Here is a 27225-nt window from a genome sequence, read left to right as displayed (position 1 = left end):
CATCTAGCCCCTTTAAGTAACTTTTTGGATTAACTGTACTTTTGCAAGTAGTTCTTTCATAGAATACTTTTTACTTTGACTTGAGAACCTGACTCCTATCTTTATGTACTTTTGTCGCTAAATTCTTCAGAATGATATGTTTTGATGATATTTTCTTATTATAAATTTTGCATGATTTGTTTCTCATAATTTATGTCACTAATTCACTTCTTACTTATTTTTTTTAAAATAATGTTACTCTTACTTGAGTAAATATTTTGGCAACTCCACCCACCTCTGCTCATGGTGGCGCAGCGGTTAGCACTAATGCTTCACAGCAAGAAGGTCCTGGGTTTGATTCCCACGCCTTTCTTTGGTTTCTTTCTTTGGTTTCTTTCTTTGGTTTATTTGATAGGGACAGATAAAAAAAAAAAACTTGATAAAAACGTGTCCCTAGCATGTTCTCCCCGTGCCTGCAGAAGTAGTTTCCCCTGACCACTAAAACATGTACAATAGGTTCCCCTCTGGGGCCAGGACTCCCGAGATTCCTAATCTCAGTGGGACTTTCCTGGTTCAATAATAGAATAAGAAAATCAGTAAAAGTGCTGAACACACACATTAAAGTGATAGTCTGTATTTTTTTCAAAGTCTTATTATATCTTATTATAAACTCTGATTAGTTTGCAAAATGAGGAGAGCAGGAACAGAATTTTCAAAAGTATATGGCCAAGCTCCTCCCCCTCCCTCCTGATTTGATTGGACCTGACAGGCTGCTTCACAGGAAAGGCTCGTCTCATTGGTCAATGTGGGAGGATTCTAAACTGTGATTAGTTGCTGAGATCCAGGAAGGATGGACCTTACAAAAAATTATAAATATATATTATCTCTTACTTTACATCAAAATGCAAGACCAGGTGGTTGATTTGGCACATTTTATAACATTTGTAAAACATGTAGACTTCCAGACTATCACTTTAAACACTGAGTAACAGTTTGAACCGTATGATCTGTTTATTAGTAGTGGTGTGCTCCAACAAAGAAAACACAGAAATATTGTGAAAATGATGAATTTTTAAAACCAAAATAATTCCTTATATCAAATACAAGAAACACTTTATTTCTATTTTCGTATCTCAACATGAACCTTTTGTCACAATTTTCCTGTAATGTTAAAGTGTAACCCATGGTTGTACTCAAGTTACTTCCAGTAAAAGGTACAATTACTCCTCTCATCTGGTCGCAACGAGAAGGAGGGACAACCCTGACACACCAAACTCTAATTACACAATCCAATTTAACTAACATCAATACGCAGACCTCTGTTTCCTTGGCAACATCACACAATAGAGGAGCCTTTACTATATTTCTAGCACAATTATCTCAACGCTCACACTCTTGAAGAGTTTGCGACGATGAGGGAAGTTTGAAGGCTAAGGTCAGACGCGTAACAACAAAGTTAATGACAACTCTTGCTCTGAAGTACAACAACATAAAGGTCCTTGTTTACCTCAATCTAAACCAATCCCGTTTCAGTAGTTTCCGTCCTCGTGGTCCCGTAATGCGGAACGTGTCCTTCATCTGGCGCGGTTTGTTCTGGTGGCACAGCCCATTCAAATCGCATTATTGCCACAGAACCTGTTAATATGAAGAGCAGTGAGGCGGAGAAGGATAGAAGATAGAGATGGAAGAAGAAGAGAGGGAAGTGGACCCCCGCTGAATCTTCCACACTCGCCTGAACATTACCCCTGCACCTGTTCCTCATAGTCATTATGCGGCGGCTCCACAGTCGGGTGTTAAAGGTGGAAACGTGCATTAGCATTGGGTCTGCAGGTGCGCAGTGATACGGGACTCAGTTAAAGATGGAGGGGATTATTCGGATTCCTCGATGACTCACATTTCAGTGTTCGCTCTTCAATAAGCACATTTCTTTGGGTCAGCTGGGGTTGTCACAGTTAATCGTGTGTGAATGGATTTGGTAAGTTAAAAAATGGCCTTCCTTTAACATGGGGAAGCAATGAAACTTAAAGGTCCTCTGAAAGTACCTTTGGACACAACCAGCAGGCGTGAATTTGATGAAAAAGTGACACAGCTGCATGAACGGAGTTGGCTACAGGGTGAGAGAGATCATCTTCACACTGCGTGGGCTACTTTAGTTTGAGACTCTTTCAGTTTGACAGAAGGTTGTGCATGGCATTAATGTGGGCGAACACTGTGCGATTTTAGACACGATTTTGGAAGTCGTGCGGTCGTGTCGTGCGGTCGTGTCGTGCGGTCCTGGCGCGGTGGCAGCACTACCGAAGTCGGCGGAAAGCAGTCCGAACACAGTGAAATACAACTGCAGGCGGCAAGAGGAGACACAGGCAGAGTGAGCGCAGAGAGGTGAGCGAGGGCTGAACACACTGGGAAAGTCCTCCTGAACATATCACTGCAGACACAAAATCTGCTAAAGTTTAGTGGCTATCGGCTAATTTAAGTTAGGCTACTTGTCATGTGTTGCTAAAGTTAGCCTTGCCAAAGTTTTTAATTTATGTTGAGAAACGCTGTTTGAGAGGATGATAATGACAGACCACAGTGTGGTATCGTGGGCTCATTTGCTCCTCGTATGCAATTCAGATGAGTTGATAATTGATTTAGCTTGTTAAGGCTTAAAGGAACAGGCCACCATTTTTCCATACTGAGATATGTTCTTACCTGAGCTTAGACGAGTTGATGCGTACCTGTCTGGTCTTTGTGCGTGCCCTCAGTCACGCAAAACAACCAAAGATGTTGTTACCATTTGGCCTCTCCTAATGTATTCCTATGGCTCCAAACGGGGGTGAAGTTGGAAGCCACCAAGCTCTTCCACGGGCACGCACAAAGACCAGACAGGTATGTATCAACTCGTCTAAGCTCAGGTAAGAACATATCACAGTATGGAAGAACTGTGTGCCCTCAGTAACGCAAAAAGACCAAAGATGTTGTTGGCATTTGGCCTCTCCCAGTATATTCCTATAGCTCCAAACGGGGTGAAGTTAGAAGCGACCAAGCTTTGTTTTTTGGAATCTTTCGTGAACACAACACAATCGTTTTCTACGATGGATATTTCCTGGATGAATGAGAGCCTTCACAAACATACAACACAATCCGAGCTCGCACAATCCCTAGACGCAATTCTCCAATGGGTGTGTGTGTGCGTGATTTTATTAATTATAACCAAGGTAGAACTCATTGAGATTAAATATATCTTTTTCAATTGTCCAAACCCATATTCCAAGAGACAGAGGCAAACATTACAGACACATTTAAAGTCATAAAATAATTGAACATTGAAACAAAACCTCTGCAGATTAGACTACTAGCAAATGTGCAACAATAGTCAAATGCATTTTCGCATCTTGTGAGTAGTAAAGGTGAATTAAGTAGCCGTCATAAAATAGTTAGTCAAATGGCTATGCACTGGTACAATCCTCAATTAGACATTACAATGGGCATGTGCAGCCTCTGAAGTCTGCACAATCCTCAGAGGGAGAGTCAATCAATAAGTTAATCAGTGGGAAAGTGTTTTATTTGTCATTTGGCGCACAGGTGGAGACTTTCAGTTTGATGGAAGCATTGTCAGTTTCTGCTCTTTGTTTCAAGTTTAACCAGGTTCTCAGCAGCTCACCAGAAGCTTAGGACATCCTCATCCTCAGAATGCTTTCAGTCATTCTAGTCCCAAGTCCAGGTGAAGATGACAGACATGTTTGTCATCTTCACATGAACCCAGGAACATTGTTTGTCAGACTCATCTTCACTTGGACATTGTTCACATTAGGCTTGTTCATTGCTATGCCAGCTGTGTCTTTTATTGTATGTGGGTGTGTTGGTTCAGTCAGGTTTAATTTTAAGTGGGTATATTCTATTTGCAGGCATCTGTTGAAATGGAGGCTTCTGTGCTTTGTCAATACTGGATTTGTCATTAAAAAAACACACACACAAATGCGCTGCTAGCATGCTAATTGATGCTAGTGTAACAGTAGAAGTTGTGTGTGTAGTATATCTCCACCCGTCAGCTGGGGGCGCTGTTTAAAAAGGCACAGCCTACCTGCGTTCGACCCCTTGTTCTTCCGTCTGTCTGCCTGGTGTGGAGGTGGTGTAGCCTCGGGCTCTCGTGAGCAGGGTCAGGGGTGCGCTTCAGGCGCAATGCTAGATGGGAGGTGTGGTTCCCCACAGGCCAGTAGTGTTCTGGTAGTGTGCATGTAAAGGGTTTAGAGGCTAACTCTTAAATGCATCCTTATGATGCTTCATCTGTCTAGAACCTGTGAAAAGCTATGCAACCATTGCTGCTTTGTCTCAGTGCTGCTGAGGTGTGTCCATGCGAACCTGTGGAAATGATGTCTGTAATTGTGCTAAGTATAAACATCCACCCAGTTACACTAGCATAATTAGAGTGGAAAAGTTATGTTTTTTTCTTCTTAACAACTCAATGACACAAAGTTTCAAGTCATCAGCTTCAAACTTATTTACAAATGTTGATGGTTTTGGATTGGTTTGCACTGAGAAAATTGAGGAAGCATTCTGTAGACCTGGTACAATTTACTATAACTACATGAATTAATGAGACACAGTAAGTAAGACATCACATACTTAATCCACAGCGATCAAACCAACAAAAAGCCATGTCTGTCCCTAGTGTCCCTTTGGCCCATGGCGCGGCGAGCTCCCAGCACTAATGGAGACTATAATTAGATCTATTAGGCCTGATTGCAGCTAACAGTGAGCTGGTTATCGAGCGCTGTTATGAGCCAATCTCTCTGTTGTCCTCAAATGCCTCATGGGACACACGGGCATTAATGTATCTATTATATCTGATTACGGTCCAAGGGAAATAGACATAGTACATCACTTATCACTCATGTCATGCACAACTGTGGCTTAGAAACATGCTTTTGTGCACCTCAGATTTACATGCTATAACTTAAAATCATTAACCCTGCTTTAAAGAGGGTTACTCAGTCACAATTAATAGGAAGGTCACAAATGGTCAATATTCAAAATAAATAAACCAAAAGTCTCCAGCCTTTATGCAGGCTTCTTCCAGTGCCAATTCAGGTATCTACATTACGTCAAATTGAATGCAGAAATATTACATTTTATTTCCACAAACGCAGATGAAAAAATCTGTGCATAATTGTTTCTTAAGATTTGCAAACATTTTGCGGCACGGTGGCGCAGCTGTTAGCGCTCGTGCTTCACAGCAAAAAGGTCCTGGGTTCAATTCCCACCTGAACGGGGTCTTTCTGTGTGGAGTTTGCTCTCCCAGTGTCTATGTAGGTTTCCCCTACCACTAAATACATGTACAATAGGTTCATCTCTGGGGCCAGGACTCCCCTGAAAAAGAGATTCGATCTCAGTGGGACTATCCTGGTTAAATAAAAGTCAAATAAAATAAAATATAATTCATCAAATAGAGGAAAGAGAATTGGACAAAAAGGGTAAACTTTTAAGCAAATAAATGTGGTCAATTTTAGCCAAGACTGGATATGTTTTGGACCATACTTTTGGTATTTTTGATGAACTTATACAATAGAGATTTTGGGCAATGTCATCATTTTCCAATAACTTTAGATGTAAGGCCAGTTCGAGTCCAATTTAAAGCTTTTTAATTACATTTAAGGCCTGGATTTTGGCACAATTCATTTAATGACTATTATTTGCTATTAATGCTTTTTAATGCCCTGCGGAAACCCTGAGTCTCAGAATTCTACTGAGTGACAGCTTACAATTGAACCAAAACCAATATAACAGCAACCTGGCTGAGAAGGCCTCAGACGTAACAATAATGCTCTTCAGAAGTGCTTGCTGCTTCAACTTTTGGCATCTTTGTCTTTCATCTTAAACCCTTTTAAAAATGTTGCTCAAAAGCCTCTATACTTCAGATGTATGCAGTTTCTCATATAGTGTGCTAAATATTGTCCCCCATTTCTCTTGCCGTCGACGGGCCACAATGACAGATGATGAGTGTGGTGCGGTCGACCGACAGGGATCGGAACATAGCATTATGTTCCTTTTATTGTTGGCGAGTTTGTTTGCTCTGCCTCACATGGACTGGTTTTCTACGGAAACAAAACCACTGCTGTCGAGCGAGACCGGAGACGCAAGTGCCTTCGGTGAAACTGCTTTGATCTTTTACGACACTAAAATTGTTAGATGGTGATTGAAGAGGGTCCCAGATTTCTTTTGTGGACATGGTAGGGCTTTTCTGTGTGGAGTTTGCATGCTGCGAAGGTTTCCTCTACGACCCGCTCTACCATCGGGTCGTCTCATGATCGGAAGGTCGGGGGTTCGAATCCCACCTCCTGGAAGTGCACACTGTCGTTGTGTCCTTGGGCAAGACACTTCACCCACATTGCCCCCAGTGTCTGTGTACATTGGTGTATGTATGAACGGGTTAGTGGATCCTTGCTGTAAAGTGCTTTGAGTGCCTAATGTAGGTGGAAAAGCGCTATATAAGCTAAGACCATTTACCATTTTTACTAAGTACAATAGGGTCCCCATGGCTCTCTGCTCCATTAAGCATAAAGGCCTAGAACAAGCTCCTTCCATCAGTCAATAGCAGATCATCCAGTTGTTGAAAGAAGGCCAAATGTAATTCAATTTCTTTGACCTTGCGTAGTCTTGGTCAAAGTCCAGTAGGAAAAGTTTTGGTGATAGCAGGCAGCCTTGTCTAGACCCCATTTTAATTACAAATGAATTGGATGGTTCCCTTTGGCCAGAACTCCTCCATTAGAGTATTTGGATTGGATTTTCCTGGTTTAATTAATGGTCAAATTAAATCTGCTGCAAGTTCACTTCATTCCATTTTACAATTCAGAATTTTGCAGTCATACAAATTTCATTTATTGGTAAGAATAATGTAGCTAGATCTAGCATAATTGAAAGCCTCACCGAAGGGGTAGAATAGCCCAAAGACTAGATTTTTTTTTTCTTTCCGAAAGCAGCACTAAAATCAATTTGGACCTCAGTAAGTGGCCAATGTCTTAACCAGTTCTGGCATAGACCGGGAAAGAGAAAGGGAGAGAAAGCAAGTATCAGGGCCAGCAGTGTTCGGGAGGCCAAGACGAATTACACAAGGCCAGTGTCAAGTGGTTCTTGAAATAGTTTTCATTTCCAATTTTCATCGCCGGCACATTCGTGTGGAGCAGGGTTCATAGACTTCGGGATCACAGAGAGATAGTCATCGTAAAAACAGTGTAAAACCGTTTTTTTTAACACTATTGGATTGATTGGACGCTTGTCAGCATCGTCACATCTCTTCGCAGCCTCCTCAGAAAAACTGTTGTGGTGATATTAGGCTTACGTGAACCTCTCCGTTTCAATTTACCAGAACTTGTAGCATCGTGTGACCCCCCAATGGCTGCTGTATTCATAAACGTTTCTAGCATGGATGCAATGCAATGCCAATGGAGTCATCCAGAGTTTAACATGGTCGCCTTTCCTTCTTTTGAAACACGATGGTTTGCTCTGTCACATTCAAAGAAGTGGACCGACTGATCTCGCAACTGGTCACAACCCCCTGCGGCCCTGTCCAGCTGTTGTAGGAATTGTAACTAAGACATGTGAAAAGTCCCTGACCCGGAGCTTTTGGCATTGCTTGTTTAGGACGTTGTTGTGGAGTTGAGTCTCTGCAAAAATAGGCTGTTGTTTTTTTCTGCAACGCAGCATAGTTCAACAGTTCATATGGTCAATGTTGGAACCGTTGGACATGTTGGCTGCTTGTAACCACGGTTGCGGTATTATTGGGTAATCCGGTCCATTCTTGCGAGAAATGTGCGCAGACGATGGACACAGATATAATTCATACAAATTAGGCCACATTTCAGAATAGCTCTCTTCCATATATTACTATTGTTGGGATTGGATTTTCAGTCACTTAGTTTTGCACTGATTTACATAAGTAGTGATGAATGCTGAAATATAAATTTACGCTTCTTACATTTCCCGGTACATGCTCTGTAAACTGAGTAGAAACATAATCTAATGGTTCCGTGCAGATATTGGGTTAATTAATTGAAAAACGGACACAGACATTTCATGAGGATTTCAGCTGCATCAGAACAGGTCAGTTCTTGTGTAAACTTTCATAACGCTACACTCTGGCTGTGTCAGTACGCTAACTGTTGCCATTTCTGCCACTTCAAACATTTGCACTTATCCTGTGATCTCTGCTTATGTTTGTGTTGACATGGGTACGGGGTCAGGTGAGGGGTGTGTTGGGGTGCAGCTCTACTTCTGAACACGCTGTTTAGAAGGAGCCACAACAGCATGCTCACCAATTGATGATGCCATAAACAATGATGTTTGAATACGACATTTATATGAAAGTCCAACGGTCCGCTATTTTAGAGCAGTTCTTCGCTGGCATGGTGTCGGCATCCACAATCATCCGGGGATGACAAAACAGCTCAGACTTGTAAAGTATAATGTATAATATTGTCTTTTTTCATAAATGGTTGTTTCCTTCGCAGGGTGGCTGGGCGCACCCTTCGAGATCGGGTGAGGAGCTCAGTTACCCGGGAGGAGCTCAGAGTAGAGTCGCTGCTCCTTCACGTCGAAAGGAGCCAGCCAGGTGCCTAGGGCATCTGTTTCGGATGCCTCCTGGTCGCCTCCCGCGGGAGGTGTTCCAAGCATGTCCTATTGGGAGGAGCCCTCGTGGAAGGCCCAGGACTATGTCTCTGAGCCGCCTCGGGGTCCCCCCAGAACAGCTGGAGGAGGTGTGCGTGGATCGGGAAGTCTGGGCATCTCTGCTGAGACTGCTGCCCTTGCGACCCGGCCCTGGATAAAGCGGAAGAGGATGGATGGATGGTTGTTGAAAAAGCATTAAGTAGGCCAAATCAACTGAAACTGTCATTTCAACAGGTTTCAACTTATACAGTGCTTTTCTACCTTTATCAGGCTCAAAGCGCTTTACAGCAAGGAACCAGTCACCCATTCACACTGTCATTCATACACCAATGTACGCAGACACTTGAGGCAAGTAGGGTGAAGTGTCTTACCCAAGGAAGACATTGCACAATGCCAGTGTGCATTTGTGGGAGCTGGGATTCGAACCCATGACCTTCCGATCACGAGACGACTCGCACTACCAACTGCCCCCACGACATTAATATTTACATATACTATTTTTCTGGAAAGGCTCGCGACCCACTGAAAACAGTTTTGTGACTCACTTTTAGGTCCTGACCCACCAGTTGAGCACACTTTAATGGTGCACCAATTAGGCAACAAAATCCAGGAAAGAAGCGCGAGCACTAGAAAAAAAGAAGCAAATTAAAAATGATTCTTCAGAACTGCATGAACAAAGCTAAACACTAATCCAAAACGTTTTTGAAGAGGGAACATTATAACATGCTTTATAGCTTAAAATAGTTGATTTGACATTCGACATCCTCTCTTCCTCATGTGCACTTGATTTACTTTGCACTGAGGAGAATTCTGGCTTTACTGACTCCTTACTTTTGGCTAAGCCTGGAGGCCAAGCCTGATGATGCAGCTTGTTTGCACAGTCGCAACTACTACATTTTATTACATATTTCAGGTTATGATGCAAACCACTGTGGTAATGAAGATTTGGTAATGCTATAACAAATTGGCGTCACGTTTTGAGTGCACGGAGCAGGCTCCAAACCGCAGCTAAACCGTCCATAGCGTATAAACCAATGGGGCACTTTCCTGGACACAATATGACATTTTGGCTCGGGGGCTGTGATCTTTGCGGCTGCAAATTCAGACTGCCATTTTTTGTTCCAACGCGAGTCTGCTGATTTATGTGGGTAATGTGCCAACCCCTGTCCTGAACGCTGTAGCCGCCTCCTCTGAGGCTGGCAGAGGACGGACACCTGGAAAAGAAATGATCCAGCATTTTAAAGAAGCAAAGGAACTATTTAATTACAAGTTTGAAAGGCATATGCGTGCGGATTGGATTTCGGCTCTTGGCACAGTTGGTAAAATTGTGGCTACCGGAAATGTTTTTATATAATGTTCTCTCTCCAATAGTTGTGTTAGTATATGCTATGTATATTTTTATAAGTATGCTTTTCTTTCTTTCATACAAAGAAGAAAATAAAAAGGAATTAATTTACTAACTTTGAAATGAAGCACAAATATTTTCAGAAATGGCTTTAAAATATCATTCAAATTCCTCAGGACTCACTTTTTACTTTCAATAATTTGAAATCATTGGTTTATAAGAATCTATAGCAATGACTGAGACACAGTTGCCCAGGCAGGTCAAGATTTTGCCAGGAAGTCCCTCTGTAGGCAGCAGTGAGAATGACTAACTGAAAACAGTAATACTTTGGTGGCACTGTGATGAATTAGAAATGAGGATACTCTACAAAATCCAGATCCAGTACAGATGAGAGAACTTCAGGAGTAGAGAAAGAAACGATCAGAGTTACTCAAAAACTGCCTGAATGAAGCAAAAACACTGCGCCCAAATCAACAAAAGTAAAACTTCAACACTGCCATCCAAACCGCTGCTGCCATTTTTTTTATTTTTTTTCATCCAATCCGCAAAGTTTACACCATTCCAATATTCAGCACTTGGTAAAACATTTATTGCCATTTGAATCTTTTTTTTTTTTTTTTCTCTCCCCCAAATCCCATTTCACTCACGCTTTGTTTCATGAGTGAGTCTCTATGGGCCGGAGGAGAAGCACCAATTCCCATCAAAGCTCATCCATGATTCAGCGCGTGCCTTGATATCAGAGCCCCATTCAACGTGACCTTTGTGTTGATTATTTATTAATTTTGGCGTTATCCTTTTGCCCTGTGTGTGTGTGTATGTGTGTGTGTGTGTGTGCGCTTGTGTGTAACAGCAGCTGGAATGTAAATCAGCACAACATGGCGGGACGTGATGCAGTTTGTCAGCGCGGTTAAGCGAGTTCAAATTTTCAACATTAGTTGGCCGTAGAACTGTTAAATTCGCAGCGGCATGTCCGTTTACCCCCTGCTGATTAACTGTATGCTCCGGTTTGTGTCACATGGGTGGATATGGCAAAGGATTTGGAGGTGGTTGTTACATAATGCCCCGGCCATAAATATTTATGTTTTAAATACTATGAGTTTCACACTGCTTTGTTTAAACGGTGTGACAACTAAATTTTTACATATATTTTTTTCTCTTGTTTGTTTAATCGGAATTTGAATAATATCCCTGGGCTTTATTTTTTATTTCTTTTTTTATTTCTTTTTTTTTTTTTATTAAGAGTTTGATACAAAAAAATTGCAAAAACGCTATAGAGCTTGGAATGGTATGCTGTAATTAACAAAATTTTACTCAGTTTTGAGAATGTGGATTAACAAAAATGCCATTATTTTAGAAATAATATTATTTAATGCTAGCTGGAATCAAATACAATATTTTTTAATACTTTAATACAACATACCTTTATGGGGAGGAATGACCCTACAAAAAGAAAAGAAAAATGTCAGGTATAGGTAGAGCTGGGTACCGTTAATATATGACCCGCAGTGAGTCTAAAAAAAGCAACATGAACTTGTGCGCAGATAAATAGTCGCTTCAGCCCAAATGCAGCTGTTTTCTTAAACAAAAGCAAGGCTATAACTTACTAAACTTTTGTAGTTATTAGAGATGGCAGAGCTGGTGGTCTGCGGCAGGACTGAGCCAGGACTAAACCAGGACTTTGACTACACCGGTTGTAAATCCAGGACTAAACCAGGGCTGAAAAAGAAAGTACAGTTCTTAGCCAAATTGAAAAGCATAACACAACCGTTAACACAATATATGTATATATATTTTCACATATGTTTTGCCTTTAGCGACAGACTGAGGCTGAGCTTACGTGCCTGTTGTTTACTAAACTCCAGCTGGAGCGAGGGTAATATCAAAGATTGTGGAAAATTAGACATTTTTTGGTATATTATTAGTGACAGAGTGAGCGCTCTCACTGTGTAAAAACCTTTGACGTGTAAAGTTGGTTTCATTCTGCGATTGAACAGTGCAGTGTGTTTAGAAAAGTTTAGCTGAAACAAGTCATGATGTGGATCTGGGCTGTCCCTGAAGCTCAGGAGGGAATAATGTCTCTTTTTGTTGCTGCTTAAGTGGGAATTCTGACAAACGGTACCCAGCCCGAGGTACAGGGCCTTTAGGTTTGGCACAATTGACTTAAAGAGGGGGGGCATTATGCTTTTTGCAGCAATTTGATAATAATCTCAAACACATCTTTACCGCTATCTTAAACTTTGTTGGTAGGAAAATTATTGATCTAAAACAGCTGAAACAAAAGACTAGTAGTGTCACTTCCTCATTTTCAGCGATCTCCCGATAAGCCCCTCCCACTCCTCCTTCCTGTTCACCTTTGCTGTGCAGCTGGTACATAGCACAGTAAAAAGCGCTAAAAAGACAATTGTGCGTACCCTGCCTATGTCCAGCGGAAATCCTGATTTGAGCCCCACAGATAAAAAAAAAAGACAATTGGCCCATCCGTGGCATGTGCAGTATATCTCACTTTTGTGTTACCTTTAATGGGCTGTAGCCGAACACGCGGTCGCTGGGTTCGCCCGTGTTTTTTGCCCACAGGTCGGACAGCCACATCACTCTCACTTTAACACCTGTGCGTCCACCGGGTCAAGGCTCGAGAGGGGTTCAGGGATTGGACGGTGGAGATCACATGACCCGTCTCCGCTGGCACCTTCTTTTTCCGTTCCTTGCCCCTTGCCATCTCCCCTTTTCCTCAGTGTTGGTTGATTGATGCGAGGTGACAGCATGTGACCCGCCGCTCAACTCCAGTGAGAGCTACAGTGATGTTGGGCAACAGTTTGGAGATGGTCATGAAGTCAATCTTGGGCCATGGATTTGGTACAACAACTTTTTTTTAATCCACCCTGCCAGTGAACCACGATAACATGGCACAACATGTCCGGCCTTGTAACATCCGGCCACATATAGTGTGACTTGAGGAGCCAATGTGTGTGAGATATGCACTTGGACAAACCTTGTACTCACTTTTCTCTGCCTTCAGACTCGTGAACACTAAATAACTCTGTGGTCAGACTCATGATCACTAAATAACTCTGCGGTCAGACTCATGAACACTAAATAACTCTGTGGTCAGACTCATGAACACTAAATAACTCTGCGGTCAGACTCATGAACACTAAATAACTCTGTGGTCAGACTCATGAACACTAAATAACTCTGTGGTCAGACTCATGATCACTAAATAACTCTGCGGTCAGACTCATGAACACTAAATAACTCTGTGGTCAGACTCATGATCACTAAATAACTCTGCGGTCAGACTCATGAACACTAAATAACTCTGTGGTCAGACTCATGAACACTAAATAACTCTGCTATCAGACTCATGAACACTAAATAACTCTGTGATCAGACTCATGAACACTAAATAACTCTGCGGTCAGACTCATGAACACTAAATAACTCTGTGGTCAGACTCATGAACACTAAATAACTCTGCTATCAGACTCATGAACACTAAATAACTCTGCGGTCAGACTCATGAACACTAAATAACTCTGCTATTAGACTCATGAACACTAAATAACTCTGCTATTAGACTCATTAACACTAAATAACTCTGCTATTAGACTCATGAACACTAAATAACTCTGCTATTAGACTCATGAACACTAAATAACTCTGCTATTAGACTCATGAACACTAAATAACTCTGCTATTAGAGTCATGAACACTAAATAACTCTGTGATCAGACTCATGAACACTAAATAACTCTGCTTTTAGACTCATGAACACTAAATAACTCTGCTTTTAGACTCATGAACACTAAATAACTCTGTGGTCAGACTCATGAACACTAAATAACTCTGCAATCAGACTCATGAACACTAAATAACTGCTATTAGACTCATGAACACTAAATAACTCTGCTATTAGACTCATGAACACTAAATAACTCTGCAATCAGACTCATGAACTCTAAATAACTCTGCTATTAGACTCATGAACACTAAATAACTCTGCTATTAGACTCATGAACACTAAATAACTCTGCTATTAGACTCATGAACACTAAATAACTCTGCTTTTAGACTCATGAACACTAAATAACTCTGCTATCAGACTCATGAACACTAAATAACTCTGTGGTCAGACTCATGAACTCTAAATAACTCTGCTATTAGACTCATGAACACTAAATAACTGCTATTAGACTCATGAACACTAAATAACTCTGCTATTAGACTCATGAACATTAAATAACTCTGCTTTTAGACTCATGAACACTAAATAACTCTGCTATTAGACTCATGAACACTAAATAACTCTGCTATCAGACTCATGAACACTAAATAACTCTACTATTAGACTCATGAACACTAAATAACTGCGGTCAGACTCATGAACACTAAATAACTCTGCTTTTAGACTCATGAACACTAAATAACTCTGCTATTAGACTCATGAACACTAAATAACTCTGCTATCAGACTCATGAACACTAAATAACTCTGCTATTAGAGTCATGAACACTAAATAACTCTGCTATTAGACTCATGAACACTAAATAACTCTGTGATCAGACTCATGAACACTAAATAACTCTGCTTTTAGACTCATGAACACTAAATAACTCTGTGGTCAGACTCATGAACACTAAATAACTCTGCAATCAGACTCATGAACACTAAATAACTCTGCTATTAGACTCATGAACTCTAAATAACTCTGCTATTAGACTCATGAACACTAAATAACTCTGCAATCAGACTCATGAACACTAAATAACTCTGTGGTCAGACTCATGAACACTAAATAACTCTGTGGTCAGACTCATGAACACTAAATAACTCTGTGGTCAGACTCATGAACACTAAATAACTCTGCAATCAGACTCATGAACACTAAATAACTCTGCTATTAGACTCATGAACTCTAAATAACTCTGCTATTAGACTCATGAACACTAAATAACTCTGCTATTAGACTCATGAACACTAAATAACTCTGCTATTAGACTCATGAACACTAAATAACTCTGCTATTAGACTCATGAACACTAAATAACTCTGCTATTAGACTCATGAACACTAAATAACTCTGCTATTAGACTCATGAACACTAAATAACTCTGCTATTAGACTCATGAACACTAAATAACTCTGCTTTTAGACTCATGAACACTAAATAACTCTGCTTTTAGACTCCTGAACACTAAATAACTCACCTGACCAAAAATATCCTTGATAAAACAATATAATATAAGTTTTTACCCTTTTTGATAAGGAATGGTTATTGAGTTGAAGATTTATAGAAGTAAATTAAACCTTTTGAAAACAGTTTTGCACAATATATGTTGTCTGATGAATTTGCCTTTTTTTTTTTTTGGTCATCTGAGGTGAATAGATTTGTCAAGCAGTCAGTAAAAAGAAAAAAAAAAGCTGCGGTGAGAACTGAAAATGATGCGTGTCAGTGGTCCCCCGGAGAGATGAAAACAAATGCTGGCCATGTCTGAAGTCATTAGCCTAAAAGTGTTGTTTGGCCTGACCCCGCGCTGTCTCCAGATTTCCCCCCAAAGCCAGACTCGACCGGCCACAAAGCAGCAAACCTCGTCCAAAAAGCTGCCCTTTTCATCAGCGCGCTAGCGGACATGGGGATACAAGCTACCAACAAGGCCTTGGATATTCATAAAGGTTTGTCTTGGCTTTGAGCGGGTTTTGCATATTCCAGTTGTTGTTTTTATGAAATCCGAAATGCTTAGGAAAACTAGAATCTGAATATTTATTGAATCATTAGTGACATGGATACAGCAACAGTTTTCTGTGGCGCTCTGACAAATTGTTCGTGGAAGCACTCATTTGTCCGGGCATGTTCCACAGTTGCAAAAGTTGTCACATGGTAGCAGACATCTGGAGTTATCTTTTATTGTGTGTGTCATTTTTAGCCTTAATGTTGCTTATCCTCTGACATTTTGTCAACCCTGTAATCCAAATTTGGTCATTTTCTCTCTTGGAGACATTACAACACTTTGGTAGCACCTACAAACACCAAACTTTCCAGTCTTAGAGGGATTTTTCAAATATCTAATTCCCAGCCTGATGTATTGAGTCAGGCAAAATTTGAATTTTTATGTGTTTTTCCACCAATAACTAGATAATGATATTTTCTAACAAGATATCGGCATTCATGTATGAACAAATCTTTGTAGCTAAATATGTAAAATCATAAAACCATTCATTTAAACTTGACTCTCGAAATAATGGACAATCAATCTGTGCCAACATCTACATCCTTCTTAGTCTCGTGATATTATTTCAAATCTATCAAGGGCCGGTTTCATTCAAAGCACTACTTTCCTTTCGGGTGCCTTGGTTTTGGCGCACGAGGTAACTACCGTAAAGAAAGCTTTTGTGAGTTCATGCAAAGGCCAGTGATCGCAGAAGTGAAAGAAGCTAAAATGGTCATGTCTTGGGGGCGCGCAGTGACCTATCAACCGAGTTTTCCCTCTAGTGGATACGATGAGTGCCACAGTGCCTTGGCTTCGCATGGATTTTTTTCTCATCCGACCCCTCCCTCTCTCGCAGCATCCGCCACACTACCAAAAAAAGGCATGTACGCGTGAGTGAGCTCGATATTTTTACATTAACGTTACGTATTCCTAATCATAATTGTATGAATAGGCATGCCTTGCCTTGCCCTTGGGGAAGAGTCTCGAACCGCAAATATCTGGGGATGTACTTTTCAGACTATAGCACGTTACATTACAAAAACTTTGAAGGCTGTCTCTCAAAATTTGATTTTTGTTTTGTTATTTCACTTAACAACATGCAACATTTTCCAGTAATAACCAGTGTATTCAAACACAAAGACGATATGTTGTTTAAGGGGAGACACTACAGGCAAAACTCAATTTTTTCAGTTTTCAGGTTTTGGGCCAAATTGGTCTCTGAACATACAAGCTTTCACCCGGAAACAGAAAATATACCTAATCTTCACAATAACATGTTTAAATATTGCGCTGATTCAATGTTCCCCCATAGACTTATATGGGACAATGCAATTTCAAGGGCCTTTTTCTCAAAACACATTTTTCTGTCATTGTGGCGACACTATGTCCACGTCAGTCGGACCTAAAGACTTCACATTTTCCAGCCTTGGACTGAACAATATTTGGAAGATTTTTTCAGAGGGATTTTTTATTATCTAATCTCTAGCCCCATTTGTTGAGTTTTGAATGTCAAAAAATAAGGCAAAAATTACATTTTTACAACATTTTCCACTAAAAAACGGCTTATTTTAAAACTAAACAAGACATCCAAAATCCCCTCTGAGAAAGTCTTGGCAACTCATTTATCAATAAAATGAAACCATAAGTTTGAATGTAGCTCTATCCATTATTCAGATTTCGTCGCCGAAAAGATGGGAAATTTGGGGCATGTTTAGGCATAAAACACCTTGTTCTTGTATGAAAAGATAAAATGACAGAAAACTTGCCATGTATTTTTTTCTTACATTTATGCCAGTGATCGACAGCAAAAGCTTCAAATTGATATCTGTAAATATACATTTTTTCCCTATTCACCTGCAGTGTCTTGCCTTAAAGGAACAGGCCACAGTTCTTCCATACTGAGATATGTTCTTACCTGAGTTTAGACGAGTTGATACGTACCTGTCTGGTCTGTGTGCGTGCCCGTGGAAGAGCGTGGTAGCTTCTAACTTCACCCCGTTTGGAGCTATAGGAATACATTGGGAGAGGCCAAAAGCTAACAACATCTTTTGGTCTTTTTGCGTGACTGAGGGCACACACAAAGACCAGACAGGTACACATCAACTCATCTAAGCTCAGGCAAGAACACATCTCAGTATGCAAGAACGGTGGCCTGTTCATTTAAGACAAGACTATTCTCTAAACATGTCAGATTGTTAACTTGGGAAAAAGAAAAAAAACTCTTTACATGGGAAGTTGTAAAACCCACACACACCAACTTTGATTGATTTTAACTAAAGGATTTGCCGATATCCAATTCTTTGCAGGATTTATTGAGCTTTGAACATCACTGAACAGGACCAAAGTGGATTTTTTTTTTTTTTTCCTCCAAAGGCCTTGTGAATGCCTGATCCCATCAGAGCTTTAATAAGATTCCCTTCCATAATAAAACGTTTTTCATTTTGTATCAAGCGTGTCAACAAATATAATCCCATGAATTCAAACCTGGCTTTTTCTATGTCGTTCAAAATATTGTGCTTTATGAAAAAAAAAAAAAAATCTATATTTATGTAATGTAGAGGAAAAAAAGTTTCAAAGGGATATCTTCAAAATGTTTCCCCCCCATTCCACATTGTGCTTTATGAAAAAAAAAAAATATCTATATTTATGTAATGTAGAGGAAAAAAAGTTTCAAAGGGATATCTTCAAAATGTTTCCCCCCCATTCCACTGTGTCACGTTCAAAAAAAAAAGTGAAATACCAACACAGCAGCCTTTAATTCATGTACATTCCTCTTTTGCAGTGCAGCCCTGTCAGGCCGGGTTTAACCAGGAGAACTGGCCCCGCCCCCTTCCCCTCCTGCCTCCCGCCCCCTCCCTCCCTCCGCACACAACACACTGTCCATTGTCAGCAGCGCCCCAAAGCAGATTTGCTCTTTAAACTAATGGCCCGTTATGTGAAACAGACCTGATTACTGGCTGACAGAGGGAATTAAGGCCGACCGGGGCCAAGCGAGCGCGCCGTCATCCGAGACCCGGCACAACTACTCGCTCTGAATTTTATTTAGACCCGAGCGCAGTAAACAAGCATGTAATATATTTTGCGAGTCAAACGGATGCAACTTACCGCTTCAATTGTGCGTTGTCATCTTCAATCGACGTACTCAGGGGGGGGGGGATGCTTTGTAAATTTGCAGAATGGTACAAAACATAAGAATGCTTTTTAAATTGACGCCAAGAAAGAGGGGAGGGGGGGGGGGGGGGGGGGGGACGCTAGCCTAGACGAGCAAAAGCACATTATGTAGCGAAGTGAAACTGCCTGTGATCCATCGAGCTCAAGTGTTTCTAACAAAGTCAAGGCTACCTAAACAATCCGAGCATTGTAGAATTGGGTCAGGGCCTCTAGTGAAGCTTGTTTGAAGCTGCATCAATTCACATGCACTTCAATTTGATGCTGATGCTGTAATAAAAGGTCTGGATTATTCCATTTCTCCCTCCCTAAAAAGGAAATTTAAAGGCCCTTTATTCAGGCTTTTACAACTACGTTATGCCCCTTGACCTTGATATTTTTGGTATAACTTAAAATAATGTATGTCTAGGAAATATCCTTATGTTTCATGATGATGTATAAAAATAAATGCAGTTATACTTAAAGTAACAGGCCACCATTTTTTCATGCTGAGATATGTTCTCCTGAGCTTAGAAGTTGATATGTTCCTGTCTGGTCTGTATGCAAGGTGGCTTCTAACTTCACCCGTTTGGAGCTATAGGAATATACTCGGAGAGGCCAAATGCTAAACAACATCTTTGGTCTTTTTTCGTGACTGAGGGCACACAGTTCTTCCATACTCTGATATGTTCTTACCTGAGTTTAAACGAGTTGATACGTACCTGTCTGGTCTTTGTGCATGTATGTGGAAGAGCGTGGTAGCGTCCTACTTTACCTCCGTTTGGAGCTATAGGAATACATTGGGAGAGGCCAAATGCTACACCTTTGGTCGTTTTGCGTGACTGAGCGTACGCACAAAGACAAGACAGTTGCGCATCAACTCGTCCAAGCTCAGGTAAGAACATATCTCAGTATGGAAAAAACGGTGGCCTGTTCCTTTAAGGCTAGACACTGCATTCAAAACCACATTTTTGAGAAAACGCGTTGGAAAGTTTTGCAACGTGGATGCATGCGCAGGTAAATCATGACATTTTTTGCCGCTGTGGTCTCAGATAGAAAATGACCATGTTTGGAATGCACAGTAATCTCGGTCGCCTTACGCTCCACACATGGGTAGCAATATTTGTGTATTGACAACTGTGAGAAAGCCGTGGAAGAGCGGCGCTGTTTCTTTGATTTTCTGGAAAACTACGGCTCGCTTGGTGACGAGAAGTCATAAAGAAAAGGATCGTAAAGGGTGAAATGGTCATATTTAAACAAACTGGGATTTTTTTTTTTCAAATAATCTCTTCTAATGTTTTCACCGGGCGTGTCTCGCCTCCCGGGCAGCAGTGGGGAAACATTGGGTGAACATATTGGAACTTTAAAGTACAAATCTGTATGTGATGTACACCAGTGTTTGATTGTGGAAGAGGGTAATGGACTAAATATCGTATAAAACATCACTCTATGTATGTTTTTTGACGCAGACTAAACATTACATTGTTAAAAGTTCAAATCAGTCATTTTTCTCAATATATGACCTTCATATTAACCATTGCCTCATCTTTCGTGTTTCTAGATCTCACTACTCTTAATGTGCATGTACGTTTGACCACTTTCAGACTTCACCATCATGGCACCAGGTTTGCGATTGATAAAAATGGGTCATACAGAATTCTGCTCTCTTGGATCATAGGCACGCACCCTCTCTAAATCAAAAATCGCCTTGCTGAAAGATTAAAATAGTGCGTGCGCTTTGGGTTGACGGGTGGAAATACAGCAACAGGAGAAAAAAAATCGAGGAAAACATGCAATCTCAAACAGAAAGGCCCAAATCGATCTGGTAAAATCAAACCTCTGGAGAAAAAAAAAATCCCAGAGGCTCCAATTCTGCTGAGCAACAATTACTTCTGCGCTCGTTTTGTTTAATAACCCCGCATGGCTGCAATGGCGCGGTCTATAAATGCACTCGCAAAGCGTAGGAACACATTTACAACCGCTTTGTCGAGTTTATTTTTTTTCTCCAAATAAACAACTTTAACTGCGACACAGCTGATACGACCGATAGGATGTCTCCGGGGACGGGAATATACGTGGCAGTAACAGCTGGGAACTCGGCTCAAGGTAACGTAACGTAACGTACAGAGAGAAGCGCTGGAGTGTGAAAACGAAAAACGAAGAACACAGCGGCGTTCATGGCCTCAGCGTGAACTCAATAATATTCCGAATTGGTTTGCAAACTGAAATACGAAGTGGCGTTAGTTTTTGGGCCCGTGTTTTACTTTTACGTTCCATTCCACAAGGTTAAACGAGACGAGTTTTTAAATTCAGAGGGAGTCGAGAACTGACACTAACCCGTTGGAAGTTATGCAAAAGGAAAAGAGAACGTTTGATGCAGTTATTGATGTTGAACTAATTAAATATGAACTACAGGTCAAGTCGATACTTGTAAAACTGACTTTTAATTGAGTCCCCCCCCCACACACACACACGATATAAAGGTTAATTAAAAATAGCGGCGGTCGATTGCGTGACGTTGACTGTGGCGAGGAGCACAAAGGAATAATTCACCTCCACTTAGGGCTGAAAAACATTTTCTCTATGTTGTTATTCGGAGAAAATAGTGTTTCGCAGAGTATTGACGTTTATTTACAAAATGCAAAGGCACTCTTTTTAAGGTTTACTGTTTTTTGCATGCAGTGTCAGTGTCATAAGAGTTTGAAAGTGTTGAAAAGTATCTCTCACGCGCTTTTAAGAGGCTCTGTTGTATCAAAGCTCGCACCATAATGAAAAAGGTCAGACTTGCGCCGCATTCTAATTCTTCTAGTTTTGTTTTTGCTGGAGCTTGTGCCACTCGCTAGCTGTGCATATTCCCATGGGAAAAGTGAAAGGAAACGGTGGCGCGTTCATGGTTGCACTGTTGCTCTTTCGCTGACGATGCGCTGGTGTCGTGCTTTGTGTGTGAATTGCATGGTGGAGATTGCAGCTGCAACGGGAAAAAGCTAGTTCTGCTCGTCTTTGGTAGTACAAGGGTTGTCTTTTAAATCTTTATCCCATACTGTCCGCCCAACGACCTGCAGTTTGGAGCTGCAAGAAAAGATCTTCCCCACGATGGGTTATACCCCGCCATACCTTCTCCATTTTTTATCAAGCGTCCCGGCACTCCGACATTTTTTTCCCCCCTTTGTCGGAGTGGTGACACTTTTATCTTTTGTGCAACGTCCTGCCACAAGACAATTATTAAAAATACGTGGGCCTACTAGAACTAACCCTAGCCTTACCTTAGCCCAAACCTTAAGGATAGTGGAGTTACAAACTAACCCTAACCTTACCTTAGGCCTAACCTTAAGGATTGTGGAGTTACAAACTAACCCTAACCTTACCTTAGGCCTAACCTTAAGGATAGTGGAGTTACAAACTAACCCTAACCTTACCTTAGCCCAAACCTTAAGGATTGTGGAGTTACAAACTAACCCTAACCTTATCTTAGCCCAAACCTTAAGGATAGTGGAGTTACAAACTAACCCTAACCTTACCTTAGGCCTAACCTTAAGGATTGTGGAGTTACAAACTAACCCTAACCTTACCTTAGCCCAAACCTTAAGGATTGTGGAGTTACAAACTAACCCTAACCTTATCTTAGCCCAAACCTTAAGGATAGTGGAGTTACAAACTAACCCTAACCTTACCTTAGGCCTAACCGTAAGGATTGTGGAGTTACAAACTAACCCTAACCTTACCTTAGGCCTAACCTTAAGGATAGTGGAGTTACAAACTAACCCTAACCTTACCTTAGGCCTAACCTTAAGGATAGTGGAGTTACAAACTAACCCTAACCTTACCTTAGGCCTAACCTTAAGGATAGTGGAGTTCACAAACTAACTCTAACCTTACCTTAGGCCTAACCTTAAGGATAGTGGAGTTACAAACTAACCCTAACCTTACCTTAGGCCTAACCTTAAGGATAGTGGAGTTCACAAACTAACTCTAACCTTACCTTAGGCCTAACCTTAAGGATAGTGGAGTTACAAACTAACCCTAACCTTACCTTAGGCCTAACCTTAAGGATAGTGGAGTTCACAAACTAACCCTAACCTTACCTTAGCCCAAACCTTAAGGATAGTGGAGTTACAAACTAACTCTAACCTTACCTTAGCCCTAGCCTTAAGGGTAGTGGAGTTCACAAACTGAACAGGCTACCCTCAAAACTATTGTTGGAATAGAGGCATCAAAAAGTGTCGGATTGGCGGGATGTCGCAATGGAGGGTTGTCGGAATGACGGTCAACCCATAATCGCCTTTACACAAGCCTGTTTTTAAGAATGTACACGATTTTTTTTTACTAAGAAGAAGGAGAGAACATTAAATGGTTTCTCAACACATTTCTCGCCCCGGCCCATGAGTTAAGAGGCACATTTCACAAGGAAAGGCAAACTGATGCAAATGCTTTATAATCTGTGCCACCAACTACAGGTTTCCACAGGGCATTTTTCAGTTAGTTCATTAGTTTTCAAATATCCGGAGTAAAAAAAAGAGCTTTGACGAATAATGACGTATAAATGATGTATAAATGACGTATAAATGACCCCTGGATAGAAACTGTTGAAAACTGAATTGACTAGAGGTTGCTAAATCGTCATGAGTGTGCATTCAATAAGCACACAGTGATTTTTTCTTTTTTTTTTTTGCATCATAGCAGCCAGGACAAGCCCTCTGCTGCCCGGGGCGTGGGTTCTGCTGTGCTTTCCGGGACAGTCTACTCTACTCCATGTAAAACAACCTACCCCCCCTTCCTTTTCCACCACTTCTGAAAGCCTCCCTCTGCTTCCCTCCCTCCTTCCTCCACCCGGCGACATGGCATTTGCACTGCTGAGGAGAATGTGAGCTAATGAAAGTGTAAAGCCAGTGTTCACTAGAGTATAAAATTCACATTTGGCCACGACCGGCTGTGCAATCTGATATTATGAGCCCCGCCGCAGAAAAGGGGAGTCAGCGAACAGAGCTGGAAATAGCCCGAGAAAAAGACAGAAGCGGGCACACACGCTCGAAAAAAAACAACAAAAAATACGACACCATGGTTTAAAGTACAATGGCGATACCGGAGTGTATTTTTGTCCTGTCGAAGTAATTCCCACGGAGCAGTTGCGGTTTGGGTTTTGTTTGAAAGAAGGAGAAAAGCAGATGTCAAGGTACTGTAACGCCGCCGCCATCTTGTTTCTTGGGTAAACAGTGCTGGTCATGGAAATAGAGATTTAACAGCGGACAGCGATGAGGTCAGAGGCGGCGTGAAGACGTGACGTAAACGTGTACGGGCGAGGTGAATCCCAACAGCTCTGAACATGGGAACATCTTTACTATAAGTGAACCCTAACACTAACAATAGGCCTAATACTACTACTGGAAGTACTACTACTACCACCACTATTATAATATATTCTTTTACATCAGTGCTTTGAAAATGCACGGGATATTGCTATTTGTTATGCAAATTAAAGGCAAAAAAATCATGCGCTGGTGTTTCCATCAAAGTGAATGAAAGCTTAGCCACTACTACAAATCTTAAAAATTGTAGAAAATCTTTTTAATTTTGCTTTGCTGAGACCAACAAAACAGCTTTAATAAAGGGAAGCTATTAGGTACTGAGTTGACATAGCATTGTCTTTGTTAGGTAAATATTTAAGCTGCTAGCAAACTTCTACATCTGCTACACAACTATCACTAGCTTCTACTGCTAATAAATACCATCATATATATATATTTTTAATTTAATCTGTGCTTTCTACTACTAATACAACTGTCGCTGCTACTACTACTAACAGGACTTGACATTAATGTTCCTTACTGTGGCCAGCAAAATGCAGCTAGCCACTAACAATTTTTGCTAACCACGTTTTAGTTTATTTTTTCTCATTAAAATAAACGCCTTTTGATGGTGCTATGTAGATTTATCTTTGAAATACTACAAAAACATGGTATGTCTAAGCACAATAAAGGCGCACCATGTGTTTAATCTTTTAAAGTTGTTGAAAAATCCGATGATTGTTGGCTAATGTTAATGTCAAGTCATCACAACTACCAGTAATAACTCTACTGCAGGGCCTCGAACCAATGCTACAATTAGCAAAATAGAAATGCTTTGAACTTGCATATGACATATTTCTATCAGATTAAAAAACGTCACCCAGAATTTTTTGTTGCTGTCATTTTTAAATGAAGTGTTAAACTTATATATAAAGGGATATGTTAGGTGAGAATCTTCCCTTCTTTTCACTGATGCTAACTAATGCAGTAAAGTTAAGCTATTGGAAGACAAATAGTTGATAGCATAGCACTGTTGATACTTCATAGCTTTGTGCTTGCTAAAAGGCACATTTTTTACCTGGTTTTGGCTAACGCTAACACACACAAAAATAAATTGGTTTTGACATTTTTTAACATAGAGCAATATTAGCGTTCGTATTTTGTCATAAAAAAAAACCCTGACACTGCCAAACAGAATCACAAATTACCTTGGAAAATTGAGTGAAGATGCCGAATCTGCCAGAGACGAGGAACAGCGTTAGCATGCGCGTCAAACGTTAGCGCGACATCACGCAGGTCAGAAGTTCAGGCGCGTTAGCCACAGTTGACCTATTTTCCTCTGTGAAACTTGGGAATCCATCTTGGCTGGGTCGGTCCTAGCCTCTGTCCGCTCGAATTAATCTCTCAGCCTCGTTTTCATTTCGCAGCCAGATATAAAACAATCAATAAAATGAAGTATTGCGGGTAATTCTCTGGACGTAAACAGCTCCGGTAACAACATCCCTGCTGTTTTGATAGTCCCAACCGGTCTGTGATAGCTTCAGAGGGTGGCGCTTTTCATTTATTTTAATTGTTTGCAGAAATTGCCAGAAAGATAAGATAGCTGCTAATGGGCTAACAGAGTGCCTTAATAGCATTATGGAAAATGAGTGACAAATTTGATGATGTACTCGACGTTAATTACAGATTGGGCACTTACTGTGACGCAAATAGTGCTTTCCAATATAATTCTAGTTTTTGAAAGTGTTAACATGCAAACATTTATATTGTAGCATATGAAAACTAAAATGTGTGTATTGCTTTTAAGGCAAGACAATGCTGGACAACAATCATAATTTAAAGACATCTCTGCGAAACTTTTGCCGTGGATTATTGACGTAAATGTAAGACAAAATACCTTGTTTGCTATTTACTGCTTGCATGTGGCATTTTTGGTGTAAAAATAGCCAAAATTAACAATATTTTGAGGAACAAAATCATATTTTTACCATGCTGGATTGATTTTTATTTTATTTTTTTACATATCTGATACATTATTTATTCAATATTCTTTTATTCAGTTAATTTAGCTATGCAAGATTTTTTGTTTTTATTAAATTGAGTTGGACAGATCCCCTCTGTTTTTTTTTTTTTTTCAATTTTAAAGTATTATTAAAAAAAAAAAATGTTTTTCTGATTATTAGTAGAATTTTATTTTTTCTAAGCAGTTTTGTGATATATTGTGGCTCATTTTATTTTCTGTTCTGATGGGCAGTGACATGTATTGGTCTCGGAAAAGTGAAGCAGTAAAAAAAAAAAAAAAAAAAAGAATAAAATCTGCTACAATTGCGAGTGTTGTGTTAAAATTGCCCGGAGACGTGAAAGACCGCGCTGGCCAGAATGTCAGTTTCTGGTTTGTGGTATAGACAGTCAGGGCCTCTGACATCACTTGGCTGAAAAAGTTGCTTACTTGAGACAGCTCTTGGAAACACTTTTTTTTTGTTACTTCGAGGACAGTGGTTCCCAGGCCATTTACAGAGTTTCAGTCCAATAGACATTCGAAAACTATTTACCGGAGCAATTCCCCAGACATATTTTAGAATGAGTGTTTCAGATTATTCATCAAAGTGCTTGGATTCAAAACATAATGTTTAATTCACGCTGTAATTAAAAATATCGCAAAGTTTCCAATATTTTTAGGGGTCGCGTCCTGTAAAAGTTTGGGAACAATTTACTAATATACCGAGGATCCGCCTGGTCGCTCTATGGCAGAAGAAAATATTTAGTCACACTCAATACATTTATGAGACTGATTTGAATCAGTCTCATGCTGGAGCTGTATAATTGAATAACATCTAGATTTTATGTAAAACTTTCACCACTCGTGAGCTCGGGACACCGTAAAGCAATGCCTTGCACTCATTTAAATGCAGCCCTGTTCTTTCATCATTAGCCATCAGACATGGAGAGTCACTGGAGTCGGGTTGCGCCAGGAGGTTGTTAAAAAACTCAGGCCAGAGGTCAACTTGTCAAGCTTGGAGCACTTCCCCAGAGCAGACTACCGGGCCGGTCAGCGGAGCATCCTCGAGCAGCAAGCCGGCAATTATCATCAGACAAAATTACAGCCGCGTGATTGTAGACTATG

This window comes from Gobius niger, assembly GCF_951799975.1.
Source record: "Gobius niger genome assembly, chromosome: 9".
Lineage (NCBI taxonomy): Eukaryota > Metazoa > Chordata > Actinopteri > Gobiiformes > Gobiidae > Gobius > Gobius niger.
Note: the sequence above shows the minus strand (reverse complement) of the source record.